The sequence below is a fragment of the Narcine bancroftii genome, chromosome 5 (genome assembly GCF_036971445.1).
Source record: "Narcine bancroftii isolate sNarBan1 chromosome 5, sNarBan1.hap1, whole genome shotgun sequence".
In the NCBI taxonomy this organism is placed as follows: Eukaryota; Metazoa; Chordata; class Chondrichthyes; order Torpediniformes; family Narcinidae; genus Narcine; species Narcine bancroftii.
In genome coordinates this window covers 251482941-251501159 of record NC_091473.1, presented here as the reverse complement: position 1 = coordinate 251501159, position 18219 = coordinate 251482941, and the positions used below count along the sequence as shown (strand labels likewise).

General features: G+C 47.6%; 1 protein-coding gene across 3 annotated transcripts in view; it reads left to right on the top strand.

Annotated features, from left to right (window-relative positions):
- LOC138765193 (solute carrier family 45 member 3) overlaps positions 1 to 18219 on the top strand; it is a 139102-nt gene that overhangs the window by 56761 nt on the left and 64122 nt on the right. Inside the window, exon 2 of one of the 3 annotated variants that reach the window (XM_069942121.1) lies at positions 14443 to 14558. The exons of the other annotated variants lie outside the window; for them this stretch is intronic. The gene's annotated coding sequence lies outside the window, so the exon portion shown is untranslated. The remainder of the gene's footprint in view (positions 1 to 14442; positions 14559 to 18219) is intronic. 3 annotated transcript variants of the gene reach the window in all.

Below are 18219 nucleotides of genomic sequence, written 5' to 3'. Positions count from 1 at the left end.
CCACAACCCCGTACATTTTGAAACCAGAGGAAACCCCAAAACTCTCGAGAGACAACGCCAGATTCGAACCTGGACCGCTGGTGCTGTAATAGTGTTGTGTTAACTGCTAAATTGACAGTGGTATCCAAGCACGTCTGCTGGGAAGAGAATTTTGTCTGTTATGGCCATCTGCCCCTTAATGATCAATCAAATTCTGGGAAAGTTGTCTCTAGTCTGCTTACTGGAACGTTATTGACCTGGTTTGATATAAATCATTCACGTCAAATTCACCACTAGTTGATCAGAAAAGATCCAATTTCATAAATAAAAATGTAGCACATTTCTATTTTTTTCTTGCAAATGTAACTAATGATTTATGGTAGGTTAAAGATTGGTTGATGTTTATATTGACAGGTGATTATATAAAATATTTTAGATTCAAGATTCCTTTATTGGCATGTAATAGTATCGAACATGTAATATTACACAAAATTGTCTTCTGCCTGCCACAAGATAGACAGAGCTGCCATTACGGTACAGGAGAAAGAGGAATAAAAGAGAGTCCCTTCAGAGTCACTGAGTGTCCGTGGATTCGTCTCCAGCGATTCCCGCAGCCGCACAGACACCTGTTCGATCCATCAGCCACCCTCTTGAATTCCTGCTCCGATACCTGGTTCCCATGAGCGCCCCTCCCCGCGGGTCCCCCGACCGCAAGTCACCCGCAGCCTGTGTGGGTCCCTCAGCCGCTGAGCCCCTTGCTGGTCTGCCGCCCTGTCGGGCCGTCTCCTCTGCTTCTCCCTCTCAATGAGAGGGAAAGGGGTATCCTGCACTGGGTCCGCTGCTTCCTGGAGGCTGCAACCCCATCGTGGCTGCTGCCGAACATGGGCGCCGTCATCTGGGCACAGGCCAGTGGTGGCAGGATTTAAAAAAAAACGCCTTCAGCACCTCTAACAGGCCGTTTAACTAGAGAGCCGCTGGCATTGGGACTGGGCAGTTGAGGCCTTCAGAGCAGCACTGTGTCTCCGCTTTCCTGGGTCTGCACAAGTGGCAACGCTACTGTTACAGTACCTCTGGCAGAACCACTGTTTTAATATTAACCGCTTCCTTGTTCTCTAATTGTATGCTGTCATGAGAATTTAAACTAAAAAAAAATCAGAATAAATGCCTAAAATGTTTAATTTGTGGCAAATATTGAAATTTAACAGTCAAAGACAACTTTTATTGCAGCTTTGGAGTTTAACCTGAATGAATATTGGAACCTTTATTCATTGTGAAAGTTGTGCCAAGATTTATATCACTCTGAACGCAAAATTTTGGAGATGTGATCGCCCAAAGGATTTTGACAAAGTTGCGTGGAAAATTGTTGCAATATTATCAATGCTCGGTATAAATGAAGTCCAATTGGACAGGAACTTCCTGTGTCTGTAAACGTGCTGTCAAATGCAAAAATCATTCGGTTCTTGTCAGAACTAACTGGCTCTTTCGTGGAGTTTGTGGAGGTTTGACGCGACATCGGAAACCCTGGCAAATTTCCACAGAGGTGCGGTGGAAACTGTGCTGACCAGCTGGATCATGACCTGGTATGGGAGCACCGATATGCTTGAGTGTAAAGCCCGGCAAAAGGTAGTGGAAACAGCTCGGGACATTACATGTAAAAACCCTCCCCACCATCGAGGATGTTTACGGGGAACGCTGTCATAAGAGAGCAGCAGCAATCATCAAGGATCCACACCACCTAGCACACGCTTTGTTCTCGCTGCTGCCATCAGGAAAGAGGTGTCGGTGCCACATGATTCGCACCAGGTTCAGGAACAGCTGCTCCCCCTCCACCCTCAGACTCCTCAACGACAAACTCAATCAGGGACTCATTGACATTCTTATTTCCTGCAGCCACACAGGTGCGTAAGATGCACCAACGACAGTACAGATTAATTTACCAGAATATAACGCGATACAAAAAATGAGATAATAAATCTAAAAGAATAAATAGACAGTTGCAGTTAGTGGTATTTTAGTGGTGCAGCCAGATGTTTCTGGAATATAGCGATGGTTAGTATGATGTGGAGGGGTTGAAGAACCAGATAACTGTTAAATGAGATGATTTAAAAAGAAATGTTTGAGCAGGTTCTTTCAAATGAGTTTGTAAATGCGCAATTAAATTACAATTACTCCCAAACAGCTCCTGGTCGCGAAATCATCTATTTTTATTTTAAAACCGTGCGGTGTCTCGTTTCTTACTTACTCAAAGAGGGACATTGGAAGAAAAATTACATTGCCTTTAAATTCTTATCTCATCGATCTATCTTTGTGTGTGAATGTGAATAGAATTTACGAACTTTTAAACAACGACTTTAAAGTGATTCATGTTAATTCTGGCTGCCCCGCTCACAAGGGCCATGGGAGGAACGAACTGAAATGGTTCGCTAATTATCCGTAAGCACATTTGGGGGGAGAGGGGGCGGGTGGTGTAGTGATGGCGCGCTATGGGTGTGCTGGCAAAATCCAGGCCATTGTTGTCTTGCTGTAGTTATTGGAGGGAAGAGGACAAAGCAACTTCAAAGGGATTTTTTTTAGCTGCACAAACGTGAGAAGAATTTTTGCAGATTTTCTAACCTTGCAGTGACATTGACAGTTGTCACGTTGGATTTTGCACGCCAGGCACTAAGGTTTAACTGGGTGTTCCCACGAAACACAAAATGCACCCAGTCACCCTTGCAAAGGTCATGTGACATTTCTGTGTTTTATTTCACTAGAAATCCATAATTCTTCAGAAATTGCTTTGAAAGGTGGTCTCTTAATCCCTCAATTGAAGTGGTTTCAAAACGTGTCTGGATGATTTAACCTTGGTTTTATTTTCCACGTTGCTTTCCTTGGCTGTGGTAAAAGGAGATTCTGGTCCCTCGCTGCAGAACCCCTCCCCCCCCCCCCCCACCCTTGCTCGTCAACCCTTCCCACCACTGATTGGGGCCGTAAAACCCCACTGCTGACACCCATCCTCTTGACAACCTTTGGGTATTGTTTGCAAATGTAGTCTGTTGGTATTGTGCACTCACTTTGAAAAGGATACCAGCCATTAGCTGGTTGTTCTCTGTTTCCTCCCCCCCCCCCCCCACCCCCACCCCTACCCCAATGCTTCACATCATCCACAGTCTGGGTGGAGAAGAAGAGACTCCATCCTTTTCCCCCTTCTGTTTCTCTCCTCAAAATGAATTAAACCATAGAAAAGTTACACTGAGCAATGCAAACCCTGACCTGACCTCTTCTGACCCTTCCTGACTCCGACTGAGGGACAAGCGGTAATATTTGTGGAGAAAAAACTGCATTTGTGTGGTCTCGCATGAATCCAAACGGTGTCTTGGCCTGTCTGAACAGCGCATCCGAAGTGTGGTGAGTGGAGACTAATTGTAGGCACTGATATTTAATAAAAAGTCCCCACTGGTTTACTCTAGGTGCAAGGTAAACTTGCTCCTTTCTTTATTGGATGAAAATTAGCAACCTAAATGATGGCATTCACATATAAATGAAGTTGCTTTCATCGAACTTAGAACATTACAGCACAGTACAGACCCTTCGGCCCATCCTAGATGTTCCCACGGAAAGAAACAAAACCCTCCCTACCTCGTAACCTATTTTTCTTTTATCCATGTGTCTGTCTCAGAGTCTCTTAAATGCCCCTAATGTTCCAACCTCCACCATCACCCTCTGGCAAGGCATTCCAGGCCCCCACAGCTCTGCGTGTAAAAGTGGGGGGGGGGGGGGGGGGGGGGGAGAAAACAACTTCCTCCTGATGTCTCCCCTAAACGTTCCTCCTTCAGTACAAGTTATTTATCGGGTTAGTACAATTTTATCAGCATTCAGTCACCTACTGAAAAAGGTGCAGAGCCCAATGTTCTGGGAATAAAATTGTTCAGCAATGAGCACTTGATGTAAGGCCAGACTCGCTGTGTGTTTCACTCCTTGCTCCTCTGGGCCCATGCAACCCTCTGGAAGGGGTAAAAATAACAGATCATGGCTAGGTCAGTTCGGCTGGAAATTTTGAGAGTGTTTTCTCTGAACCTTCAGGCAGCGAAACCTAATCCTAGAGATGTTTCTTTATAATGGAGCACATTGGGCTGTGTAGTCCCAAGGCCTAAATTATGCCTCCTCTTTGAAAGTCCTCATCCAAATTCTGGATAAAATTTATTTCTCAAGATTGGACTATCCTGATGCCCAGACTTTACTGATCACAACACAGAGGACAACAGTATACCCAGATCCATCACAGGCCCCAACCTCCCATCTATTGCAGACGTCTATGCGAGGCACTACCAAGAAGCAGGCAGCCAACCTAGTCACAACATTTCTCACTGCTACCTCCAGGTAAAAGTTACAGTAGCCAGAAATTCAGCACCTCTAGGGTCAAAATAGTTCCTTTTTAACAGCTATCAAGTTCGTGAACCTCCCCCCCACTAAGGGGGTAATGCTGAACAAGTGGGTTGTAGTGCTCCTAATCTGGACGCAGGAATGTCTCCGTGACCAGGGTGGTTGGGTTGGGTGCTCTTAAAACAAAACAGCAGTGCTGCTGGAGCAGACCCGGGAGAGCAGTGATGGTGCAACTGCTCAGAATGGTTCCACCACCCAGCAACCATGGGGTCTGCATGCCTGTGGTCGGCAACAGACTCAAGCAGTTGCAGACTCCAGGAGAGCAGCGGTCCGGCTGAGGGCACTGGAAACGGGGGGAGGGGGGAGCACTCCCCTGTTGAGAAGGAGAAGCAGGGTGTGAAAAATAAAAAAAAGAAGTTGAAGCGATCCAACAGGACGGTGACCGTGACAGCGGACTAGCGAGTGGCTCAGTGATTGGAGGACCCACACGGGTTGTGGTTGACTTGCGGTTGGGAAACCCACACAGGCTGCTGGAGACTGGCTCGTGGGAACCAAGTATCGGAGCTGAGATTCGAGCTCCAGAAGGGCTTCGGACACTGATGGCTTCCTGATCGTGTTGGAGATTTGGATCTGGGGCTCAAGTTACTGATAAATCGAGCTGGAGCCCTGTGCGGCTGCGGGAGCGCTGGAGGTGAATCTACTTACCCTCAGTGTCTCCGAAGAGACTCTCTTTTGCTTCGCTTACTGTAAGGGGCGACTCTAATGCCTTACAGCAGGTGATTTTGTGTAATATTATGTTCTGTAACATGAAATGCAGTAACATGTCCAAACATTCCCACTCTTTTGTTCGGATGCCAGTCAACATTTTTCCATACCTTGAAGGGCTCAAGGCCAAAACATTGGTTATGTATTTCTGTCCTTACTATATAAAGGACACTGTTTGACCTCCTGAGTTTCTCCAGCTTTGTGTTTTTTACTACATTTGCAGTGTCTACGGATTTTCATGATTTCAGTTAAAGTGACTCGGCAATAGTGCAGTCTGTTGGTGCAATCTATGATTAGTGTAATGGGGGGGAGGGGTTGGGGGGGAGGTTCACGAACTTGATAGCTGTTAAAAAGGAACTATTTTGACCCGAGAGGTGCTGAATTTCTGGCTACTGTAACTTTTACCTGGAGGTAGCAGTGAGAAATGTTGTGACCAGGTTGGCTGCCTGCTTCTTGGTAGTGCCTCGCATAGACGTCTGCAATAGATGGGAGGTTGGGGCCTGTGATGGATCTGGGTATACTGTTGTCCTCTGTGTTGTGGGCAGTCCAATTACCAAATCAAGCTGTGGCGCTTCCTGTCAGTATATTCCCACAATGCACCTGAAGACGTTTGGTAGAGTATTCGGTGACATGCCAAATCTCCTTAGAAAGTAGTGTGCCTTTTTTTGTGGTTGTATTGGTTATGCTGCCTCTGAGGGAGGTCTTCTGATACGTAGTCCTCCAGGAACTTGAAGGTTCTAACCTTCTCAACCTCTGTCCCATCAGTGCGGACAGGTGCGTCCTCCTTCTGCCTTTCCTAAACTCGGCAAGAAACTCTTTGGTCTTGGTGACGTTAAGGGCAAGATTGTGGCTCTAGCGCCTCCCGACCAGGTTCTCGCTCTCAGTTCAACGACTTGGTCCGCAAATTTGTCAATCTGGGGGAATGAGCAGGGGTGTAGAAATGGAACGAAGGAGGGAAATGCTATGATAGGGCGGTTTAAATTGAGAAATGTGGGTGGAATTGCAACAGGCGAGGTGATAAGGCAAGAAGAGATGCAAGTCCACATTACCAGCAGATGTTTTCTGGCAAAGAGGATGGGAGAAATGTTCATGATTGCAAGTCTGCAAGACTGTATATTATCCCGAAATGAAAGGTGAGATTCTGTTTGTGGTTGCTTTGTGGTTTGTTATTTTGGTGAATCGTATTGTTTTACACTTTGCTTTTTAAGTAATTTTTATTTACAACATTGTGGAAGCCGATTCTGTCCATTGAAACCCATGCTGCCCAATTAACCAACCGTCCCTGTGCATTTTTGAAGCGTGGGAAGACCCTCGCAGCTCACGGGAAGAACGTGCGCCCTCCTAACAGGCAGCGCCAGATTCGAACCCAGGTCACTGGCACGATAGCAGTGCTAAGCTCACCGTACCGCTCTTCTGTACAGCTGGGTTGTCGAATTCCCTATTTAGCTATGGAACTCGCAATTTGCAGGACGATGCGGGAAAAGGTGGAGCTATTATTGGTATGGATTTTTATTGTCTGTCCCTAATGATCCAGAATGGAGGAGGCCCTTCAGGATCATTGATGAGTCTTGAGTTGGGTCCAACTTATGCAACAAATTACCCAGGAGTTTTGTGGTGATTGTGCGCCATTGTTTAATGTAGAGCCATAGATCTGTACAAAATGGAAACTGGACATTCAGCCCAACTTCTTCATGCTGCCCAAGATGTCTGAGTTCATCTCATTTGCCTGCAGTTGGCCCTTATCCCTCTCAACTTTTCCTCTCCGTGTAAATTCCCAGCTGCTACCAAGAGTCTATCTTGTGCTGAACTTTGGATGTTGGTCAAGTAACAACAACAGGACTGTCACAATGAACCTAATGCCCTCAGGGGCTAAAGGGTCCTCTGCGGTGTCCAGAGATGGTGATAAGTGCTTTGAGGATTGAGGACATTAAATTCCTGAGAGTCATGACCTCAGAGGATCTTACCTGGTCCCAACTCATGAATGTCTTCGTGAAGAAAGCATGTCAGTGCTTCGACTTCCTCAGGACTTGGCGGGGGTTTGGAATGACATTGGAATCCTTCCCAAATGTCTACAGATGCAAGGTGGAAAGTGTGCTGACCAGTTGTATCATGGCCTGTTATTGGTACACCAATACCCCTGAGAGTAAAGCCCTGCAAAAGATGGTGGACGCAGCCCAGGACATCACGGGCAAAACCCTCCCCACTATCTTGAAAATCTATGGGGAATGCTGCCGTCGGAGAGCGGCAGCGATTATTAAGGATCCCCACCACCCAGCACACGCTCTGTTCTCGCTGTTGCCATCAGGAAAGCGGTATCGCACCAGCAGGTTCAGGAACAGCTGCTCCCCCTCTACCATCAGACTCCTCAACGACAAACTCAATCAGGGACTCATTTAAAGACACTTGCATGGCATGCTATTTATTACTGAATATTTATTTTCTGTTTTGAACAGTTTGCATCTCTTTGTTTACATTTATCTCTTTTGTAAACGTATCCTTTCTTGAGTACAGTTTTTTTTGTATGACCGAGAAGAAAAAATTCTGCCTGGCCCACAGGAAAAAGAATCTCAGAGTTGTATGTAATGTCGTGTATGTGGTCTGACAAAAAATTTGAATTTTGATTTATTTAAAACTTAACCACCTATGTAATTTTGGGTACAATTAGTTTAAGACCTGACCATTTAGCGATCCTAACTATCTTGTCACAATGAACGGTAAGCACAACACTATTACGGAGCCAGCAACCCGGGTTCGAATCTGGTGCAGTCCGTAAGGAGTTTGTACCGTCTCCGTGAGTTCACATGGGGTTCCTCTGGGTGTTCCGGTTTCATCTGACATTCCAAAGACCTATGGAGTTGGTGAGTTGACTGGGTGCAATTGGCCAGCACAGGCTTTCATGGGCAGGAAGGACCTTCGACTGTGTAGAATCATTAAAATTTTAAAATGTTAATTTAGCTATCAATTACATGAAGCCGCAAGGTTCTGGTTTTTGCTGGATGAAAACCAAAACCTGCAGAATTACTTCCATTAATAAAAGAAATCCCTGAAATCTAATACAATGCAGAGGAATTTAACTCATTCGGCTGTCTTAAAGTTGTGGTTTTGACATTGAGCCTTTCCCCAGATGCTTGTCAGTCATAGTTGTACAGTAGTTACTGGACTAGCTGCATTGATTGGAAGGAGAGTTTAAATCTCACTAAAGCAGCTGGGGAATTTAAATTCAATAAAAATGTGGAATTTGATATTTTTTAAAAAAAAGGAGGGATCATACTGTGAAAAACAGGAGCAGGAGTTGACCATCCAGCCCACTGACCCTGCCCTGCCATGCAATTAGATCGCGGCTGATCTGGCTGTAGACTGCACTCCACTTTTTTCTTTGGCTTGGCTTTGCAGACGAAGATTTATGGAGGGGTAAATGTCCACGTCAGCTGCAGGCTCGTTTGTGGCTGACAAGTCCAATGCGGGACAGGCAGACACGGTTGCAGCGGTTGCAGGGGAAAATTGGTTGGTTGGGTGTTGGGTTTTTCCTCCTTTGTCTTTTGTCAGTGAGGTGGGCTCTGCGGTCTTCTTCAAAGGAGGCTGCTGCCCGCCAAACTGTGAGGCGCCAAGATGCACGGTTTGAGGCGATATCAGCCCACTGGCGGTGGTCAATGTGGCAGGCACCAAGAGATTTCTTTAGGCAGTCCTTGTACCTCTTCTTTGGTGCACCTTTGTCACGGTGGCCAGTGGAGAGCTCACCATATAACACGATCTTGGGAAGGCGATGGTCCACTAACTCTCCAGTAATTCCCCTGCTGTTGTTCAAAACTCTGTCTGGGTCAAGTACATTTAATGTGTCAGTCTCCAGTGCTTCCTTTGGGCAGAAAATCCCACAGATCTGCTGTTCTCTGGGAGAAGCAGTTTCTCCTCATCCCCGTCCAAAATCGACTCCTCCAAATCTTGAAGCCGTGCTTCCCGAAGGATCAGCGACTGGTGGTTTCATTTTACAGGTTGCAAAACCAGTAAATGTGAGCAGTGCTGCCAGAAAATCGACATGCTTCTAAAAACAGAAAAGGTAGGCCGATGTGACACTTCATCCTCAAATGTACAACCAGAATGTTTGTTTTTTGGTGAACATGCCAGAAATATCATGCAAACCCACAGTATAGGAACAAGAAATTAAGTCCATTCCACCCGTGGCAGCTCTTTCTGCCTCTTCCTTTACCTGGCAGCTAGTTTTGATGTTTTGCATTTCCACGTCAGGTTTTTGGTCATTGGTTGTGAAGGTGGGTCAAAGATGATTTTCACATCATGCAAGAGTTCAAGTTAATTATTTTTGTACAAGGACAATCCAACAAAACAGCGTACTCCGGTCCTCGGTACAGAACACGCAGGAAGGCATAATGCACGCACAGACAAATGATATATATGGAGTATATATACCTGTAGCTATTAATATGTAGTGAGGGTGGTCGTCCCTGGCCCCTCTGAAGTCCGAAATCATCTCCTTTGCCTTTTCCACGTTGAAGCTCAGGTTTTTACTTAGCCCTAGCCGTAGCAAAAAAATGTATTATGTCAACCTGGAAATTGGAAGATAATTTGAAAATACAACAATGGTATATAGAAATGAATAAATGTATTCCATTAGAAAAAATAACATATAGTTTAAGAAATAATATTGAAATATTCGAACAAGTATGGGAGCCTTACATTAAATACAATAGCGAAAACCTACCGGAAACAAACATTACCTAAGTTGATGGAAGGAGAAGAAAAGAAAAGAATGGACTCAGTAGAATTTCTGGTGTATTTTTGTTGAATGACAACATTGTCTGACTGAATTAATGCAACCTAGATTATATACCTAAAATGGATGAGAGGGGGGGGGTGGAGGGGTGACTTGGGAGGAGGGAGGGGGGGGGAGAAAAAGTCACTGTAAATGTGTGGAAAAGAAAAAGTGTATATCATGGCTATTGTGATTTATGGTGTGAAAAATAAAAAATTAAAAAAAAAAGCTCAGGGTTTTGCTCTCGCTCTGTGATGAGAGATTTTTCCACCTCTTCTCTGGAGTGTGACTCGTCATGGTTGACGAGGCTAACGACTGTTGGGGCACCTGCAAGCTTGATAATGCTGTTGGAGCTGGATCTGGCGATGCAGCCGTGGGTCAGCAGCGTGAGCGCACAGCCCTGAGGCGCGCCAGTGCTCGGCGCGATGGTGCTTGACCGTCTGCCGCTGACCCGGACAGATTGGCCTTTCCGTTGGGAAGTCCAGTATCCAGTTGCAGAGAGGGTCATTGAGTCCCAGTGCGGGCAGGTTCTCCAGCAATTGCAGGAAGACTAAATGCGATGAAGACTAAATCCGGTTTAAGGAAATATGAACGTATATCGGATTTCACAGGGTGTAACAGTCCAATGAAATGTTTTAGAAATACAATTGCTGTTGTATAGGAAACTGCCAGTGTGCCCACAAAGAGGGGTGTGGCACTGACCAGATTATCTGTTTGTGATATCTAACATTGACCTAGAACTCCTTTGAAACTGTGTATTGAGATTTTGTGTCCAAGGGGATCTGTGCTCCAGTGTAACCTCTCAGCAGAAAGGATCTGCACAATTTAAATTTAGACGTACAACATGGTAACAGGGCCTTAAAGTCCACAAGTGTGGGCCACCCAATTACACCCAATTGATCTAAAAACCCCAGTAAGTTTTGAAGGGTGGGAGGAAACCAGAGTCCCCAGCGAAAACCCATGCAGTCACGGGAAGAACGTACAAACTCCTGACAGATGGCACCAGATTCGAAGCCCTGTTGCTAGTGCTTTAACAGCGTGGTGCTGACTGTGAAGCTAACCATGCCACCCCACCTGTGCCCAATGAAAGAACATTGAACATACTTCAGTGAAGGATTCAAGCCTGAAACATTGGTGATGTATCTTCAATCTTAAAATAAAGGACACTCTTTGGCCTTCTGAGTAGATGTAGAAAGGTTGTTTCCCATGGTGGGAAAGTCTAGAACAAGAGGGCACGACTACAGGTCGTACCAGAGGGTCACAAATCTCTGGAATTTGTTGCTACAGGCAGTTGTGGAGGCCGAGTGTGTTGAAGGCAGAGATTGATAGGTTCTTGATTAGCCAGGACATCTCAGGTTATGGGGAGAAGCCTGGGCAGAGGGGCTGAAATGGATCAGCTCATGACTGAATGGTGGGACAGACAATGGGCTGAATATCCTAATTCTGCTCCTGTGCTTTATGGTCTTGTGAATTCCCTTTTAAATCCTTTTCCTCTCATCTATTCACCTCGTTTGTGCTCAGGTAAGATGTTGTAAACCTGCATAAGATCACTCACTCCTCAGCTTCCGACACTTTCAAAGTGCCAGCCTATTCCAGCTTCTTGTAACAAAATAAAAACAAGTTCTGAGAAGCAGTAAAATTTTCACAAGTCAAAAATCTTTTCAAAAGTCAGGTGTTCTCTTTTTTTTATATATTGGACTAGTTTTAGCACAGAGATAGCCTGCTTTCCAGGCTGAAGGGTAATCAAAAATCTTCCCAAGTCAGTTCTGAAGTGAATTCCCAAGTGAATCTACTGGCGAACCAATAGATTGGCCATTCAGTGAACCAGTTAAGGCCGTTCAATGAACCGGTTAAAGGATCTGCACTCCACCGGTGACGTCTGAGTGACGCATCGAGTGATGGTGGACCTCCCCTAAATTCAGCACTGTAATTTGATCTTGAATTTAAACAAAATTGATCATGCCTAATTATGACATGATTAAACTTTATGAGCCCTTGAGCCCCTGTTGTTGTGCCAACCTATATAAACCTTTATAATTTTATAAAAGATTGTTGGAAAGTATAGCGCATCATTTATAAACATCGTGGGAAAGTCCTAGCAGCAATAGTGCACAATTTATAAAAGCCGTAGGAGGAGAGCAATGGCAGACCTGCCCTCCCAGAATTCCGTGTGGTTGGGAAAGGGCTGTATGCAAGGAGCACTCATAAAGGGGTTTCTCTGCCACACAGAATTCTGGGAAGGCAGATCCACCATATCTCTCTCTCCTGCTGCTACTTTCCCCACAGTCCTTTAGACATTTATAAATGTTTATATGGGTTGGCAATGTTTATACCTTTTTAATCTTTTGTTTCCTTCACGATCCTGCACTCACGCAAAAACATAATCAACATGTCACTACTTTATCCCAGGATACCCTATGTCCCTATCACACTGGGGTAATCAGCACACAGACATCATCAGACACTGGGATGATCTAGGTAGTATTACCCCGGCGTGATCTGATCCCTGTGTGCCAATTAAGAAGCTTTCACACTGCACCCTTAACTGGTAGATTGGCCGTCAATCACTGGGACATGGTGCCAGTGTGAAAGGGGCTATTGATGAGACCAAAGTGTCTGTGAAGCAGTACTGTTTCACAGACGGGAGCTTGTATTCTGTATGATGTCACGCCACAGGTTCTACTGGTGGTTTGGACCTCGTTTAACCAGCTGTGTCATTTTAGGCCAAACAATTTGATTCTGTGCACATTGGAGACCCAAACATTTGGTTCCCACACTGCTGGACGTGATGAAGAGTGGAGGCGAAGACACTCAGTGACTCTGGGACTCTCGGACTGCAAGGCTGGCTGGGCAAAACTAATGGTGACTCTCGATCTACTTTACAAAGAGGGGAAAAAAATAAATGAGGAACATGTAACGAAAGTCAAAGTGTATCAAAATGTGTTATTTTATGACAAGGATCCTTCGATCTTGAGACATCTCCGGCGTGATAGGATTTTAAACAAGTGCATAACGGTGTTTATATTTTTTGCTGCACAATGTGAGATGTTCTCGTCTCACGTTACTGCTCCCACGTGACCTCTGTTTATTGGCTTTGCTTTCTTCCAATTTGAAGGGAATTTTCCTCGGCCACAAAAACTGGTAATAGATAAAAGGCATGAGCTCCATCTGTTTCCAGGCTGACACCTTCCTCAGTGACTGACGCCTGGGGTTCTTGCAGTGTGAGGGCCAGATCTCAGTGACTTGTTCAAGGTGAAGGCCAAGTCTATCAGGCCCTCTGTAACCATGGTGCTTAAAACCCAGTGTCCTACCCCAAAAAAGGGGCTACAGTGGATCAGGAACGGGTGTCCGGGATTTAAAAGGAAGATGTGACCTGGAGTCTAATTGAAGTGGATGCTCTCTAAATCTGGATATAGAGTGAACAAGGGTCTGGCAGACAGAGTACAATGTTGGTAAATGTGAAACCAGATAAGTCGACGTTGATGAGTGGCGCAGTTAGTGTAGACGCAGTTAAAGTGCCAGAGTGTAATGTTGGAAGGAAGAATGGAAGATCAGAATATTATTTATGTGGCAAGCGATGCTGCCGTGAAGAAGGACGTGGGAGTGCTCGTCCAGGAAGAGCAAAAGGTTGGCTTGCACGTGCAGCGGGCTGACGAGAAGGCAAACGGAATGTTGACCTTGGGCTGGAGAGATTGAATTTAGAAGCAGAGGGGTTATGCGGCAACTCTACAAGGTACTGGTGAGGCCGCATCTGGAGAGCTGCCTGCAATTCTGGTCTCCTTACTTGAGGAAGGATGTACTGGCTTTGGAGACGGTGCAGAGGAGGTTCACCAGGTCGATTCCAGGTTGGCCTATGAGGAGACACTGAGTCGTCTGGGACTGTACTCGCTGAAATTTAGAAGAATGAGAAGGGATCTTATAGAAACATAAACAAATTATGAAAGGGATCAATAGGATTGAGGTTGGTAAGTTTTTTCCATTGGTTGGGGAAATCAGAACTTGAGGACATAGCCTCAAGATGCAGGGTAGTAGATTTAGGACAGAGATGAAGAGGGACTGCTTTTTCCAGAGGCCGATAAATCTATGGAAATCGTTGCCCATTGAAGCAGTGGAGGTGACCTCAGTAAATATATTTAAGGCGAGATTGGATAGGTTTCTCCATAATAAAGGATATAGGGAAAAGGCAGGTTGGTGGAGACCAGCCGTGATCTCATTGAATGGCGGAGCAGACTCGACTGGCTGGATGGCCGACCCCTGTTCCTGTTTCTTATGTTCTCTCCAGAGTGCCTTTGATGTCAGAAACCAAGTGGAACTTGCTTAGTTTGTGCTCTTGCTCTTTCTGAAGTGAACCCCCATTACTGGAGAATGCTGAAGCAGAATCCAGCCATTGATCGATCAGGCTTTGATTCCACAGGCAGGCAGAAGACCACTTTGTGTAATATTACATATTCTGTTCTATTACATGACAATAATGAATCTTGAAATTCCATGAAAGGTGAAGTTGACCAGGATAATTGTAGGGATTACTGGAGAACTGCATTGTTCTGTTTATGTTCCTTTCATTCTCATAGACTACAGGTTGGTGAATGTAAAAACACAACGTGGGGAAACTCAGCTGGTCAGTGCACTTTATATAGCAAAGATCAAGATACAGAAGCAACATTTTGGGCTCGAGCCCTTCATCAAGGTATGGAAAAATGTTAGCTGGCTCCCGAACCAAATGGTGGGGGGGAGGGGCAGGGGCAGGAATGCCATAATGGGAGGTAATAGGTGGATAAGGGAGGGAAGGCACACCAGCAAGCAATGGGGGGGGGGGGGGGGGGGGCGGAATTCCTCTTGAAACCAGATAAGTCGGTGTTGATGAGTGGTGCAGTTAGTGTAGACACAGTTATAGCGCCAGCGATTGGGACCGGGGTTCGAATCCGCGCTGTCTGTAAGGAGTTCTCCCCGTGCCTGCGTGGGTTTTCCCCGGGGGCTCCGGTTTCCTCCACCACTCGAAACTTACCAGGGGTGGAGGTTAATTGGGAGGCATGGACTTGTGGGCCGAAGGGGCCTGTTACCGTGTTGAAGGTCTAAATTTAAAATTTAACTCTAAATTTAGATTGCCATCCGGTTGGCGAATCCCCAGATGGAAAATCAATTGTTCCTCCAATTCACAGGTGGTCTTAGTGGGGATAGTACACGAGGCCATGGACAAACATGGGAGTGGGGTGCAGATTTGAAGTGGTTGCCACTGGGACATCCCTGTCACTGATGCAGACAGAGCAAAGCCGCATGATACGTTTGAATTGAATTACCTATTCACATTCCTTTTTGTTTAATGATCGATTTTCAACAGATTGTGACAATATTCACTTGGACTGTCTGGTTGTAAAAGAGTTTTTCTTAGTTCAAACGGGTCCTTGATCTCTGCTCTGACATCTGACCCTGGGCTGTAAGATGCCTGTACAGGTCCTTGCCAGGCCTTTCCTTGATGAAGGGCACCAGCTGATCTCTTTCTCTTTTTCTAACTCTCTCTTTCTCTCTCTCTCTCTCTCATTGTCATTTTAAAATTTAAATTAGACATACAGCGCAGCAACAGGTCCTTCCGGCCCATGAGCCCATGCTGCCCAACGTGAACAAACATTGGACCAGGGTCAGACCACTCTGCTGGTCAAACCTGTTCCATTTTCAAAAAAATTTAGACATACATCAGGGTAATAGCCCCTTCTGGCCCACGAGCCCATGCTTTCCAATTAACCTGCAGCCCCCAGTTCATTTCGAATGGCGGAAAGAAACCGGAACCCCAAGAGGAAATCCACGGGGAGAACATGCAAACACTTTATAGTTCGCGATTTGAACCCAGGTCGCTGGCACTGTAATAACGTTGCGCTAACCGCCTCGCTGATTGCCATCAGTAACTCGTGTAAAGGATGCTGCTTCAATGAAAAGATGATTTTTCTTCATCATTTGCAACAACAGGTTATGGAAGGACTTCATTTAATTTATGATTACAGGTCTCCGGTTCACTCACCAGCTGCTTCTGCGGCTCACTTAATAAAGACATATTCTTCTCAAAGCAGTTTAGACATCTGACTTAAATGACTGAGAGGAAATCTTGCATCCTGTTCATGTCATCTCTTCATTTTAATGAAAGTTAAGTGTGAAATTATGTCAGCTCACTGCAGGGAGGCAAGAACGAGGGACCACTCCACTCACTGTTTCAGCCAGCACGCAGTCATTAAACAGAATTAAGTTTGCAGGTCGGTCAAGAGAGTCCAATTAAAGATCTTCATCATCAATCTGAAATTCAGACCATCCTTGCCTCTTTTGCTTCCATTGCTCCCCCCCCCCCACCCGTCCTCGAGAGTTCCCCTCCATCCGTATGCTTGAATCTCCCATTTTTTGTTCTGTCTGTGTCTCCCCACCCTCCCGACCCGCTGCCTGACTCCCTCTCACTTTTTTCCCTCACTCCCTCCCTCTACCCTCTTCCCCAGCTACCTGCTGTCTGTCTCTCTTATCCCTTCCCCTTCCCCTCTTTCCCTTATCCCTCCCCTTCCCCTCTCTCCCCCTTCCGCTCTCTCCCCCTTCCCCTCTCTCCCTTATCTCTCCCCTTCCCCTCTCTCCCTTATCCCTCCCCCTTCCCCTCTCTCCCTTATCCCTCCCCCTTCCCCTCTCTCCCTTATCCCTCCTCCTTCCCCTCTCTCCCTTATCCCTCCCCCTTCCCCTCTCTCCCTTATCCCTCCCCCTTCCCCTCTCTCCCATATCCCTCCCCTTCCCCTCTCTCCCATATCCCTCCCCTTCCCCTCTCTCCCTTATCCCTCCCCCCCTTCCCCTCTCTCCCTTATCCCTCCCCCACCCCATCTCATCCCTCCCCCACCCCATCTCCCCCCACCCCATCTCCCCCCACCCCATCTCCCCCCACCCCACCTCCCCCCACCCCACCTCCCCCCACCCCACCTCCCCCACCCCATCTCCCCCACCCCACTCCCCCACCCCATCTCCCCCCACCCCATCTCCCCCCACCCCATCTCCCCCCACCCCATCTCCCCCACCCCATCTCCCCCCACCCCATCTCCCCCCACCCCATCTCCCCCCCACCCCATCTCCCCCCCACCCCATCTCCCCCCCACCCCATCTCCCCCCCACCCCATCTCCCCCCCACCCATCTCCCCCCCACCCCATCTCCCCCCCACCCCATCTCCCCCCCACCCCATCTCTCCCCCCCACCCCATCTCTCCCCCCCACCCCATCTCTCCCCCCCACCCCATCTCTCCCCCCCACCCCATCTCTCCCCCCCACCCCATCTCTCCCCCCCACCCCATCTCTCCCCCCACCCCATCTCTCCCCCCACCCCATCTCTCCCCCCACCCCATCTCTCCCCCCCACCCCATCTCTCCCCCCCACCCCATCTCTCCCCCCCACCCCATCTCTCCCCCCCACCCCATCTCTCCCCCACACCCCATCTCTCCCCCCCACCCCATCTCTCCCCCCCACCCCATCTCTCCCCCCCACCCCATCTCTCCCCCCCACCCCATCTCTCCCCCCCACCCCATCTCTCCCCCCACCCCATCTCTCCCCCCCACCCCATCTCTCCCCCCCACCCCATCTCTCCCCCCCACCCCATCTCTCCCCCCCACCCATCTCTCCCCCCCACCCCATCTCTCCCCCCCACCCCATCTCTCCCCCCCACCCCATCTCTCCCCCCCACCCCATCTCTCCCCCCACCCCATCTCTCCCCCCACCCCATCTCTCCCCCCCACCCCATCTCTCCCCCCCACCCCATCTCTCCCCCCCACCCCATCTCTCCCCCCCACCCCATCTCTCCCCCCCACCCCATCTCTCCCCCCCACCCCATCTCTCCCCCCCCACCCCATCTCTTCCCCCCCTACCCCATATCTCTCTCTCTCTCTCTGTCTCTCTCTCTCTCTCTCTCACTCCCCTCTCTCTCTCCCCCCCTCTCTGTCTGTCTGACGTGCAGTGTGAAGTTATGGATACAAGCCTATGTTGTCTTTGTGTAATGTTGACCAATAAATCTACCAGGCATGTGGTTTGAGTCCAAGCTGTTGACATATGGACCATCTGTGGGTGTAACAATGGAAGCTTTGATGCTCAGTGAGCTGATCACACTCCTTGGGCAACGTGGCCCATGCAAAAGCACGTTGTGTTTCTAGAGCTGTGCCAATCCCCACATTGCTTCACACCCATTGAAATAGCTGGGAAACTGCAGGACAAAACTCGGCCCCAGTTTGTGCAAAGCGAACTCACTCACCCAGCGAGGGCTGATCACCAGGAAATCCTGATCTCGTGATCGAGCTGATAGAAGGATCACAATTGGCCAGGACTGCTCTGCCATGAAACAGCTCCCA